Source organism: Bombus affinis, unplaced genomic scaffold (genome assembly GCF_024516045.1).
Source record: "Bombus affinis isolate iyBomAffi1 unplaced genomic scaffold, iyBomAffi1.2 ctg00000301.1, whole genome shotgun sequence".
NCBI classification, from domain to species: domain Eukaryota; kingdom Metazoa; phylum Arthropoda; class Insecta; order Hymenoptera; family Apidae; genus Bombus; species Bombus affinis.
In genome coordinates, this window is record NW_026108986.1 from 72,277 (window position 1) to 86,207 (window position 13,931).

At 42.3% G+C, this 13,931-nt stretch overlaps 1 long non-coding RNA gene across 8 annotated transcripts in view; it reads right to left on the minus strand.

Moving 5' to 3' along the window:
• Positions 1-10,647, minus strand: part of LOC126927899 (uncharacterized) — a 52,155-nt gene extending 41,508 nt beyond the window's left edge. For all 8 annotated transcript variants that reach the window (XR_007716024.1, XR_007716025.1, XR_007716026.1 and 5 more), the window contains exons 1-2: positions 10,459-10,647; positions 10,003-10,036 (exon numbers count right to left, since the gene is read on the minus strand). This is a non-coding gene — a long non-coding RNA (uncharacterized LOC126927899). The remainder of the gene's footprint in view (positions 1-10,002; positions 10,037-10,458) is intronic.
• Positions 10,648-13,931: the final 3,284 nt, after the last annotated feature.

The following is a 13,931-nucleotide window of genomic DNA, read 5'->3' on the forward strand; positions in this document are numbered from 1 at the left end:
AAACATTTGTCAGTAGGCAATAGGATAAAGACTTCCGGCTCCTCGGGCTGGTGCGAATACTTCAATGTACCCATGTGCCAAACCGTTGGATTGTGATACAACTTTCCCCGTCCCTCGCTCGCCGTGCACTCTCGAAAACTTTAGCCTAACCTAAAAACAATTCATCTTGCGTTCATTATTCGATATGGTGGCGACTTATTTCAAATTTGCGAACGTGTCGGATCGGATCTGAGGTTGGACTAAATCTTTACGAGCGAGCGGAGCGAGCGAGCAACGATCACAATTTCCAAGCTATACATATACCTCATATTGCCTTGCATATATTTCGTGTTATTACCTAATTTTGTCAGCCATTTCTGACATCACATTGCACTTTACTATGTGCAAATAGTACTACTTATGTAAAACTATTGGTAAACTGTAAACATTTGTCAGTAGGCAATTCGATAAAGACTTCTGGTTCCTCGGGCTGGTGCGAATATTCCAATGTCCGTATGTGCCTAACCGTTGGTTTGTGATACACCTTTACGCGTCCCTCGCTCGCCGTGCTCGCTCTAAAATTATAGCCTAACCTAATACCAATCCATCTTGCGTTTATTATTCGATTTGGCGGCGACATATTTCGAATTTGCGAGCGTGTCGGATCGGGTGTGAGGATGGAATAAATAATTACGAGCGAGCGGAGCGAGCGAGCAACGATCACAATTTCCAAGCTATACATATACCTTATATAGCCTTGCATATATTTCGTGTTATTACCTAATTTTGTCAGCCATTTCTGACATCACATTGCACTTTACTATGTGCAAATAGTACTATTTATGTGAAACTATTGGTAAACTGTAAACATTTGTCAGTAGGCAATTCGATAAAGACTTCTGGCTCCTCGGGCTGGTGCGAATATTTCAATGTCTGTATGTGCCAAACCGCTGGTTTGTGATACACCTTTACGCGTCCCTCGCTCGCTGCGCTCGCTCGAAAACTAAAGCCTAACCTAAAACAAATCCATCTTGCGTTCATTATTCAATATGGTGGCGACTTATTTCAAATTTGCGAACGTGTCTGATCGGATGTGAGGTTGGACTAAATTTTTACGAGCGAGCGGAGCGAGCGAGCAACGATCACAATTTCCAAGCTATACATATACCTTATATTGCCTTGCATATATTTCGTGTTATTACCTAATTTTGTCAGCCATTTCTGACATCACATTGCTCTGTAGTATGTGGAAATTGTACTATTTATGTGAAACTATTGGTAAACTGTAAACATTTGTCAGTAGGCAATAGGATAAAGACTTCCGGCTCCTCGGGCTGGTGCGAATATTTCAATGTACCCATGTGCCAAACCGTTGGATTGTGACACAACTTTCCGCGTCCCTCGCTCGCCGTGCACGCTCGAAAACTTTAGCCTAACCTAAAAACAATTCATCTTGCGTTCATTATTCGATATGGTGGCGACTTATTTCAAATTTGCGAACGTGTCGGATCGGATCTGAGGTTGGACTAAATCTTTACGAGCGAGCGGAGAGAGCGAGCAACAATCACAATTTCCAAGCTATACATATACCTTATATTGCCTTGCATATATTTCGTGTTATTACCTAATTTTGTCAGCCATTTCTGACATCACATTGCACTTTACTATGTGCAAATAGTACTACTTATGTAAAACTATTGGTAAACTGTAAACATTTGTCAGTAGGCAATTCGATAAAGACTTCTGGCTCCTCGGGCTGGTGCGAATATTTCAATGTCCGTATATGCCAAACCGTTGGTTTGTGATACACCTTTACGCGTCCCTCGCTCGCCGTGCACGCTCGAAAAATTTAGCCTAACCTAAAACAAATCCATCTTGCGTTCATTATTCAATATGGTGGCGACTTATTTCAAATTTGCGAACGTGTCTGATCGGATGTGAGGTTGGACTAAATTTTTACGAGCGAGCGGAGCGAGCGAGCAACGATCACAATTTCCAAGCTATACATATACCTTATATTGCCTTGCATATATTTCGTGTTATTACCTAATTTTGTCAGCCATTTCTGACATCACATTGCTCTGTAGTATGTGGAAATTGTACTATTTATGTGAAACTATTGGTAAACTGTAAACATTTGTCAGTAGGCAATTCGATAAAGACTTCTGGCTCCTCGGGCTGGTGCGAATATTTCAATGTCCGTATCTGCCAAACCGTTGGTTTGTGATACACCTTTACGCGGCCCTCGCTCGCTGCGCTCGCTCGAAAACTAAAGCCTAACCTAAAACAAATCCATCTTGCGTTCATTATTCAATATGGTGGCGACTTATTTCACATTTGCTATCGTGTCTGATAGGATGTGAGGTTGGACTAAATTTTTACGAGCGAGCGGAGCGAGCGAGCAGCGATCACAATTTCCAAGCTATACATATACCTTATATTGCCTTGCATATATTTCGTGTTATTACCTAATTTTGTCAGCCATTTCTGACATCACATTGCACTTTACTATGTGCAAATAGTACTACTTATGTGAAACTATTGGTAAACTGTAAACATTTGTCAGTAGGCAATAGGATAAAGACTTCCGGCTCCTCGGACTGGTGCGAATATTTCAATGTACCCATGTGCCAAACCGTTGGATTGTGACACAACTTTCCGCGTCCCTCGCTCGCCGTGCACGCTCGAAAACTTTAGCCTAACCTAAAACAAATCCATCTTGCGTTCATTATTCAATATGGTGGCGACTTATTTCAAATTTGCGAACGTGTCCGATCGGATGTGAGGTTGGACTAAATTTTTACGAGCGAGCGGAGCGAGCGAGCAACGATCACAATTTCCAAGCTATACATATACCTTATATTGCCTTGCATATATTTCGTGTTATTACCTAATTTTGTCAGCCATTTCTGACATCACATTGCTCTGTAGTATGTGGAAATTGTACTACTTATGTAAAACTATTGGTAAACTGTAAACATTTGTCAGTAGGCAATTCGATAAAGACTTCTGGTTCCTCGGGCTGGTGCGAATATTCCAATGTCCGTATGTGCCTAACCGTTGGTTTGTGATACACCTTTACGCGTCCCTCGCTCGCCGTGCTCGCTCTAAAATTATAGCCTAACCTAATACCAATCCATCTTGCGTTTATTATTCGATTTGGCGGCGACATATTTCGAATTTGCGAACGTGTCGGATCGGGTGTGAGGATGGAATAAATATTTACGAGCGAGCGGAGCGAGCGAGCAACGATCACAATTTCCAAGCTATACATATACCTTATATTGTCTTGCATATATTTCGTGTTATTACCTAATTTTGTCAGGCATTTCTGACATCACATTGCACTTTACTATGTGCAAATAGTACTACTTATGTGAAACTATTGGTAAATTGTGAACATTTGTCAGTAGGCAATTCGATAAAGACTTCTGGCTCCTCGGGGTGGTGCGAATATTTCAATGTCCGTATGTGCCAAACCGTTGGTTTGTGATACACCTTTACGCGTCCCTCGCTCGCTGGGCTCGCTCGAAAACTAAAGCCTAACCTCTAACCAATCCATCTTGCGTTCATTATTCGATATGGTGGCGACATATTTCAAATTTGCGAACGTGTCGGATCGGTTGTGAGGTTGGACTAGATTTTTACGAGCGAGCGGAGCGAGCGAGCAGCGATCACAATTTCCAAGCTATACATATACCTTATATTGCCTTGCACATATTTCGTGTTATTACCTAATTTTGTCAGCCATTTCGGACATCACATTGCTCTGTAGTATGTGGAAATAGTACTATTTATGTGAAACTATTGGTAAACTATAAACATTTGTCAGTAGACAATAGGATAAAGACTTCCGGCTCCTCGGGCTGGTGCGAATATTTTAATGTCCATATGTGCCAAACCGTTGGATTGTGACACAACTTTCCGCGTCCCTTGCTCGCAGTGCTCGCACGAAAACTATAGCCTAAACTAAAACCAATCCCCGTTGCGTTAGTCATTCGACATTGAGGCGACTTATTTCAAATATGGGAACGTGTCGGATCGGTTGTGAGGTTGGACTAGATTTTTACGAGCGAGCGGATCGAGCCAGCAACGGTCACAATTTCCAAGCTATACATATACCTTATATTGCCTTGCACATATTTCGTGTCAGTACCTAATTTTGTCAGCCATTTCGGACATCACGTAGACTGTAGTATGCGGAAATAGTACTATTGATGTGAAACTATTCATAAACTGTATACATTTGTCAGTAGGCAATTCGATAAAGGATTCCGGCTCCTCGGGCTGGTGCGAATATTTCAATGCTCGTATGTGCCAAACCGTTGGTTTGTGGCACACATTTACGCGTCTATCGCTCGCTGCTCTCGCTCGAAAACTATAGCCTAACCTAAAACCAATCCATCTTGAGTTCATTATTCGATATGGTGGCGACTTCTTTCAAATTTGGGAACGTGTCGGATCGGATGTGAGGTTGGACTAAATTTTTACGAGCGAGCGGAGCGAGCGAGCAACGATCACAATTTCCAAGTTATACATATACCTTATATTACCTTGCATACATTTCGTGTTATTACCTAATTTTGTCAGCCATTTCTGACATCACATTGCACAGTAGTATGCGGAAATAGTACTATTTATGTGAAACTATTCATAAAGAGTAACCATTTGTCAGTAGGCAATAGCTTAAAGACTTCCGGCTCCTCGGGCTGGTGCGAATGTTTCAATGTCCGTATGTCCCAAACCGTTGGTTTGTGACACACCATTACGCGTCTCTCGATCGCTGCGCTCGCTCGAAAGCTATAGCCTAACCAATAACCAATCCATCCTGCGTTCATTATTCGATATGGTGGTGACATATTTCAAATTTGCGAACGTGTCGGATCGGTTGTGAGGTTGGACTAAATCTTTACGAGCGAGCGGAGCGAGCGAGCAACGATCACAATTTCCAAGCTATACATATACCTTATATTGCCTTGCACATATTTCGTGTTAGTACCTAATTTTGTCAGCCATTTCGGACATCACATTGCGCTTTACTATGTGGAAATAGTACTATTTATGTGAAACTATTGGTAAACTGTAAACATTTGTCAGTAGGCAATAGGATAAAGACTTCCGGCTCCTCGGGCTGGTGCGAATATTTCAATGTCCCCATGTGCCATACCGTTGGATTGTGACACAACTTTCCGCGTCCTCGCTCGCCGTGCGCGCTCGAAAACTATAGCCTAACCTAATACCAATCCATCTTGCGTTCATTATTCGATATGGTGGCGACATATTTCAAATTTGCGAACGTGTCGGATCGGTTGTGAGGTTGGTCCAGATTTTTACGAGCGAGCGGAGCGAGCGAGCAGCGATCACAATTTCCAAGCTATACATATACCTTATATTGCCTTGCACATATTTCGTGTTAGTACCTAATTTTGTCAGCCATTTCTGACATCACATTGCTCTGTAGTATGTGGTAATTGTACTATTTATGTGAAACTATTGGTAAACTGTAAACATTTGTCAGTAGCAATATGATAAAGACTTCCGGCTCCTCGTGCTGGTGCGAATATTTCAATGTACCCATGTGCCAAACCGTTGGATTTTGACACAACTTTCCGCGTCCATCGCTCGCCGTGCACGCTCGAAAACTTTAGCCTAACCTAAAAACAATTCATCTTGCGTTCATTATTCGATATGGTGGCGACTTATTTCAAATTTGCGAACGTGTCGGATCGGATCTGAGGTTGGACTAAATCTTTACGAGCGAGCGGAGCGAGCGAGCAACGATCACAATTTCCAAGCTATACATATACCTTATATTGCCTTGCATATATTTCGTGTTATTACCTAATTTTGTCAGCCATTTCTGACATCACATTGCACTTTACTATGTGCAAATAGTACTACTTATGTAAAACTATTGGTAAACTGTAAACATTTGTCAGTAGGCAATTCGATAAAGACTTCTGGCTCCTCGGGCTGGTGCGAATATTTCAATGTCCGTATCTGCCAAACCGTTGGTTTGTGATACACCTTTACGCGTCCCTCGCTCGCTGCGCTCGCTCGAAAACTAAAGCCTAACCTAAAACAAATCCATCTTGCGTTCATTATTCAATATGGTGGCGACTTATTTCACAGTTGCTATCGTGTCTGATAGGATGTGAGGTTGGACTAAATTTTTACGAGCGAGCGGAGCGAGCGAGCAGCGATCACAATTTCCAAGCTATACATATACCTTATATTGCCTTGCATATATTTCGTGTTATTACCTAATTTTGTCAGCCATTTCTGACATCACATTGCACTTTACTATGTGCAAATAGTACTACTTATGTGAAACTATTGGTAAACTGTAAACATTTGTCAATAGGCAATAGGATAAAGACTTCCGGCTCCTCGGGCTGGTGCGAATATTTCAATGTCCCCATGTGCCATACCGTTGGATTGTGACACAACTTTCCGCGTCCTCGCTCGCTGGGCTCGCTCGAAAACTAAAGCCTAACCTATAACCAATCCATCTTGCGTTCATTATTCGATATGGTGGCGACATATTTCAAATTTGCGAACGTGTCGGATCGGATGTGAGGTTGGACTAAATTTTTACGAGCGAGCGGAGCGAGCGAGCAACGATCACAATTTCCAAGTTATACATATACCTTATATTACCTTGCATACATTTCGTGTTATTACCTAATTTTGTCAGCCATTTCTGACATCACATTGCACAGTAGTATGCGGAAATAGTACTATTTATGTGAAACTATTCATAAAGAGTAACCATTTGTCAGTAGGCAATAGCATAAAGACTTCCGGCTCCTCGGGCTGGTGCGAATGTTTCAATGTCCGTATGTCCCAAACCGTTGGTTTGTGACACACCATTACGCGTCTCTCGATCGCTGCGCTCGCTCGAAAGCTATAGCCTAACCAATAACCAATCCATCCTGCGTTCATTATTCGATATGGTGGTGACATATTTCAAATTTGCGAACGTGTCGGATCGGTTGTGAGGTTGGACTAAATCTTTACGAGCGAGCGGAGCGAGCGAGCAACGATCACAATTTCCAAGCTATACATATACCTTATATTGCCTTGCACATATTTCGTGTTAGTACCTAATTTTGTCAGCCATTTCGGACATCACATTGCGCTTTACTATGTGGAAATAGTACTATTTATGTGAAACTATTGGTAAACTGTAAACATTTGTCAGTAGGCAATAGGATAAAGACTTCCGGCTCCTCGGGCTGGTGCGAATATTTCAATGTCCCCATGTGCCATACCGTTGGATTGTGACACAACTTTCCGCGTCCCTCGCTCGCCGTGCGCGCTCGAAAACTATAGCCTAACCTAATACCAATCCATCTTGCGTTCATTATTCGATATGGTGGCGACATATTTCAAATTTGCGAACGTGTCGGATCGGTTGTGAGGTTGGTCCAGATTTTTACGAGCGAGCGGAGCGAGCGAGCAGCGATCACAATTTCCAAGCTATACATATACCTTATATTGCCTTGCACATATTTCGTGTTAGTACCTAATTTTGTCAGCCATTTCTGACATCACATTGCTCTGTAGTATGTGGTAATTGTACTATTTATGTGAAACTATTGGTAAACTGTAAACATTTGTCAGTAGCAATATGATAAAGACTTCCGGCTCCTCGGGCTGGTGCGAATATTTCAATGTACCCATGTGCCAAACCGTTGGATTTTGACACAACTTTCCGCGTCCATCGCTCGCCGTGCACGCTCGAAAACTTTAGCCTAACCTAAAAACAATTCATCTTGCGTTCATTATTCGATATGGTGGCGACTTATTTCAAATTTGCGAACGTGTCGGATCGGATCTGAGGTTGGACTAAATCTTTACGAGCGAGCGGAGCGAGCGAGCAACGATCACAATTTCCAAGCTATACATATACCTTATATTGCCTTGCATATATTTCGTGTTATTACCTAATTTTGTCAGCCATTTCTGACATCACATTGCACTTTACTATGTGCAAATAGTACTACTTATGTAAAACTATTGGTAAACTGTAAACATTTGTCAGTAGGCAATTCGATAAAGACTTCTGGCTCCTCGGGCTGGTGCGAATATTTCAATGTCCGTATCTGCCAAACCGTTGGTTTGTGATACACCTTTACGCGTCCCTCGCTCGCTGCGCTCGCTCGAAAACTAAAGCCTAACCTAAAACAAATCCATCTTGCGTTCATTATTCAATATGGTGGCGACTTATTTCACAGTTGCTATCGTGTCTGATAGGATGTGAGGTTGGACTAAATTTTTACGAGCGAGCGGAGCGAGCGAGCAGCGATCACAATTTCCAAGCTATACATATACCTTATATTGCCTTGCATATATTTCGTGTTATTACCTAATTTTGTCAGCCATTTCTGACATCACATTGCACTTTACTATGTGCAAATAGTACTACTTATGTGAAACTATTGGTAAACTGTAAACATTTGTCAATAGGCAATAGGATAAAGACTTCCGGCTCCTCGGGCTGGTGCGAATATTTCAATGTCCCCATGTGCCATACCGTTGGATTGTGACACAACTTTCCGCGTCCTCGCTCGCTGGGCTCGCTCGAAAACTAAAGCCTAACCTATAACCAATCCATCTTGCGTTCATTATTCGATATGGTGGCGACATATTTCAAATTTGCGAACGTGTCGGATCGGTTGTGAGGTTGGACTAGATTTTTACGAGCGAGCGGAGCGAGCGAGCAGCGATCACAATTTCCAAGCTATACATATACCTTATATTGCCTTGCACATATTTCGTGTTATTACCTAATTTTGTCAACCATTTCGGACATCACATTGCTCTGTAGAATGTGGAAATAGTACTATTTATGTGAAACTATTGGTAAACTATAAACATTTGTCAGTAGACAATAGGATAAAGACTTCCGGCTCCTCCGGCTGGTGCGAATATTTTAATGTCCTTATGTGCCAAACCGTTGGATTGTGACACAACTTTCCGCGTCCCTTGCTCGCAGTGCTCGCACGAAAACTATAGCCTAAACTAAAACCAATCCCCGTTGCGTTAGTCATTCGACATTGAGGCGACTTATTTCAAATATGGGAACGTGTCGGATCGGTTGTGAGGTTGGACTAGATTTTTACGAGCGAGCGGATCGAGCCAGCAACGGTCACAGTTTCCAAGCTATACATATACCTTATATTGCCTTGCACATATTTCGTGTCAGTACCTAATTTTGTCAGCCATTTCGGACATCACGTAGACTGTAGTATGCGGAAATAGTACTATTGATGTGAAACTATTCATAAACTGTATACATTTGTCAGTAGGCAATTCGATAAAGGCTTCCGGCTCCTCGGGCTGGTGCGAATATTTCAATGCTCGTATGTGCCAAACCGTTGGTTTGTGGCACACATTTACGCGTCTATCGCTCGCTGCTCTCGCTCGAAAACTATAGCCTAACCTAAAACCAATCCATCTTGAGTTCATTATTCGATATGGTGGCGACTTATTTCAAATTTGGGAAAGTGTCGGATCGGATGTGAGGTTGGACTAAATTTTTACGAGCGAGCGGAGCGAGCGAGCAACGATCACAATTTCCAAGTTATACATATACCTTATATTACCTTGCATATATTTCGTGTTATTACCTAATTTTGTCAGCCATTTCTGACATCACATTGCACTGTAGTATGCGGAAATAGTACTATTTATGTGAAACTATTCATAAAGAGTAACCATTTGTCAGTAGGCAATAGCATAAAGACTTCCGGCTCCTCGGGCTGGTGCGAATATTTCAATGTCCCCATCTGCCAAACCGTTGGTTTGTGACACACCATTACGCGTCTCTCGATCGCTGCGCTCGCTCGAGAGCTATAGCCTAACCTATAACAAATCCATCTTGCGTTCATTATTCGATATGGTGGCGACATATTTCAAATTTGCGAACGTGTCGGATCGGTTGTGAGGTTGGTCTAGATTTTTACGAGCGAGCGGAGCGAGCGAGCAGCGATCACAATTTCCAAGCTATACATATACCTTATATTGCCTTGCATATATTTCGTGTTATTACCTAATTTTGTCAGCCATTTCGGACATCACATTGCACTTTACTATGTGCAAATAGTACTTCTTATGTGAAACCATTGGTAAACTGTAAACATTTGTCAGTAGGCAATAGCATAAAGACTTCCGGCTCCTCGGGCTGGTGCGAATATTCCAAAGTCCGTATGTGCCTAACCGTTGGTTTGTGATACACCTTTACGCGTCCCTCGCTGGCTGCGCTCGCTCGAAGACTATAGCCTAACCTAAAACCAATCCATCTTGCGTTCATTATTCGATATGGTGGCCACTTATTTCAAATTTGCGAACGTGTCTGATCGGATGTGAGGTTGGAATAAATTTTTACGAGCGAGCGGAGCGAGCGAGCAGCGATCACAATTTCCCAGCTATACATATACCTTATATTGCCTTGCACATATTTCGTGTTAGTACCTAATTTTGTCAGCCATTTCGGACATCACATTGCACTTTACTATGTGGAAATAGTACTATTTATGTGAAACTATTGGTAAACTGTAAACATTTGTCAGTAGGCAATAGGATAAAGACTTCCGGCTCCTCGGGCTGGTGCGAATATTTCAATGTCCCCATGTGCCATACCGTTGGATTGTGACACAACTTTCCGCGTCCTCGCTCGCCGTGCGCGCTCGAAAACTATAGCCTAACCTAATACCAATCCATCTTGCGTTCATTATTCGATATGGTGGCGACATATTTCAAATTTGCGAACGTGTCGGATCGGTTGTGAGGTTGGTCTAGATTTTTACTTGCGAGCGGAGCGAGCGAGCAGCGATCACAATTTCCAAGCTATACATATACCTTATATTGCCTTGCACATATTTCGTGTTAGTACCTAATTTTGTCAGCCATTTCTGACATCACATTGCTCTGTAGTATGTGGAAATTGTACTATTTATGTGAAACTATTGGTAAACTGTAAACATTTGTCAGTTGGCAATATGATAAAGACTTCCGGCTCCTCGGGCTGGTGCGAATATTTCAATGTACCCATGTGCCAAACCGTTGGATTTTGACACAACTTTCCGCGTCCATCGCTCGCCGTGCACGCTCGAAAACTTTAGCCTAACCTAAAAACAATTCATCTTGCGTTCATTATTCGATATGGTGGCGACTTATTTCAAATTTGCGAACGTGTCGGATCGGATCTGAGGTTGGACTAAATCTTTACGAGCGAGCGGAGCGAGCGAGCAACGATCACAATTTCCAAGCTATACATATACCTTATATTGCCTTGCATATATTTCGTGTTATTACCTAATTTTGTCAGCCATTTCGGACATCACATTGCTCTGTAGTATGTGGAAATAGTACTATTTATGTGAAACTATTGGTAAACTATAAACATTTGTCAGTAGACAATAGGATAAAGACTTCCGGCTCCTCGGGCTGGTGCGAATATTTTAATGTCCTTATGTGCCAAACCGTTGGATTGTGACACAACTTTCCGCGTCCCTTGCTCGCAGTGCTCGCACGAAAACTATAGCCTAAACTAAAACCAATCCCCGTTGCGTTAGTCATTCGACATTGAGGCGTCTTATTTCAAATATGGGAACCTGTCGGATCGGTTGTGAGGTTGGAGTAGATTTTTACGAGCGAGCGGATCGAGCCAGCAACGGTCACAATTTCCAAGCTATACATATACCTTATATTGCCTTGCACATATTTCGTGTCAGTACCTAATTTTGTCAGCCATTTCGGACATCACGTAGACTGTAGTATGCGGAAATAGTACTATTGATGTGAAACTATTCATAAACTGTATACATTTGTCAGTAGGCAATTCGATAAAGGCTTCCGGCTCCTCGGGCTGGTGCGAATATTTCAATGCTCGTATGTGCCAAACCGTTGGTTTGTGGCACACATTTACGCGTCTATCGCTCGCTGCTCTCGCTCGAAAACTATAGCCTAACCTAAAACCAATCCATCTTGAGTTCATTATTCGATATGGTGGCGACTTATTTCAAATTTGGGAACGTGTCGGATCGGATGTGAGGTTGGACTAAATTTTTACGAGCGAGCGGAGCGAGCGAGCAACGATCACAATTTCCAAGTTATACATATACCTTATATTACCTTGCATATATTTCGTGTTATTACCTAATTTTGTCAGCCATTTCTGACATCACATTGCACTGTAGTATGCGGAAATAGTACTATTTATGTGAAACTATTCATAAAGAGTAACCATTTGTCAGTAGGCAATAGCATAAAGACTTCCGGCTCCTCGGGCTGGTGCGAATATTTCAATGTCCCCATCTGCCAAACCGTTGGATTGTGACACACCATTACGCGTCTCTCGATCGCTGCGCTCGCTCGAGAGCTATAGCCTAACCTATAACCAATCCATCTTGCGTTCATTATTCGATATGGTGGCGACATATTTCAAATTTGCGAACGTGTCGGATCGGTTGTGAGGTTGGTCTAGATTTTTACGAGCGAGCGGAGCGAGCGAGCAGCGATCACAATTTCCAAGCTATACATATACCTTATATTGCCTTGCACATATTTCGTGTTAGTACCTAATTTTGTCAGCCGTTTCGGACATCACATTGCACTGTACTATGTGGAAATAGTACTACTTATGTGAAACTATTGGTAAACTGTAAACATTTGTCAGTAGGCAATAGGATAAAGACTTCCGGCTCCTCGGGGTGGTGCGAATATTTCAATGTCCGTATGTGCCAAACCGTTGGTTTGTGATACACCTTTACGCGTCCCTCGCTCGCTGGGCTCGCTCGAAAACTAAAGCCTAACCTATAACCAATCCATCTTGCGTTCATTATTCGATATGGTGGCGACATATTTCAAATTTGCGAACGTGTCGGATCGGTTGTGAGGTTGGACTAGATTTTTACGAGCTAGCGGAGCGAGCGAGCAGCGATCACAATTTCCAAGCTATACATATACCTTATATTGCCTTGCACATATTTCGTGTTATTACCTAATTTTGTCAGCCATTTCGGACATCACATTGCTCTGTAGAATGTGGAAATAGTACTATTTATGTGAAACTATTGGTAAACTATAAACATTTGTCAGTAGACAATAGGATAAAGACTTCCGGCTCCTCGGGCTTGTGCGAATATTTTAATGTCCTTATGTGCCAAACCGTTGGATTGTGACACAACTTTCCGCGTCCCTTGCTCGCAGTGCTCGCACGAAAACTATAGCCTAAACTAAAACCAATCCCCGTTGCGTTAGTCATTCGACATTGAGGCGTCTTATTTCAAATATGGGAACGTGTCGGATCGGTTGTGAGGTTGGACTAGATTTTTACGAGCGAGCGGATCGAGCCAGCAACGGTCACAATTTCCAAGCTATACATATACCTTATATTGCCTTGCACATATTTCGTGTCAGTACCTAATTTTGTCAGCCATTTCGGACATCACGTAGACTGTAGTATGCGGAAATAGTACTATTGATGTGAAACTATTCATAAACTGTATACATTTGTCAGTAGGCAATTCGATAAAGGCTTCCGGCTCCTCGGGCTGGTGCGAATATTTCAATGCTCGTATGTGCCAAACCGTTGGTTTGTGGCACACATTTACGCGTCTATCGCTCGCTGCTCTCGCTCGAAAACTATAGCCTAACCTAAAACCAATCCATCTTGAGTTCATTATTCGATATGGTGGCGACTTATTTCAAATTTGGGAACGTGTCGGATCGGATGTGAGGTTGGACTAAATTTTTACGAGCGAGCGGAGCGAGCGAGCAACGATCACAATTTCCAAGTTATACATATACCTTATATTACCTTGCATATATTTCGTGTTATTACCTAATTTTGTCAGCCATTTCTGACATCACATTGCACTGCAGTATGCGGAAATAGTACTATTTATGAGAAACTATTCATAAAGAGTAACCATTTGTCAGTA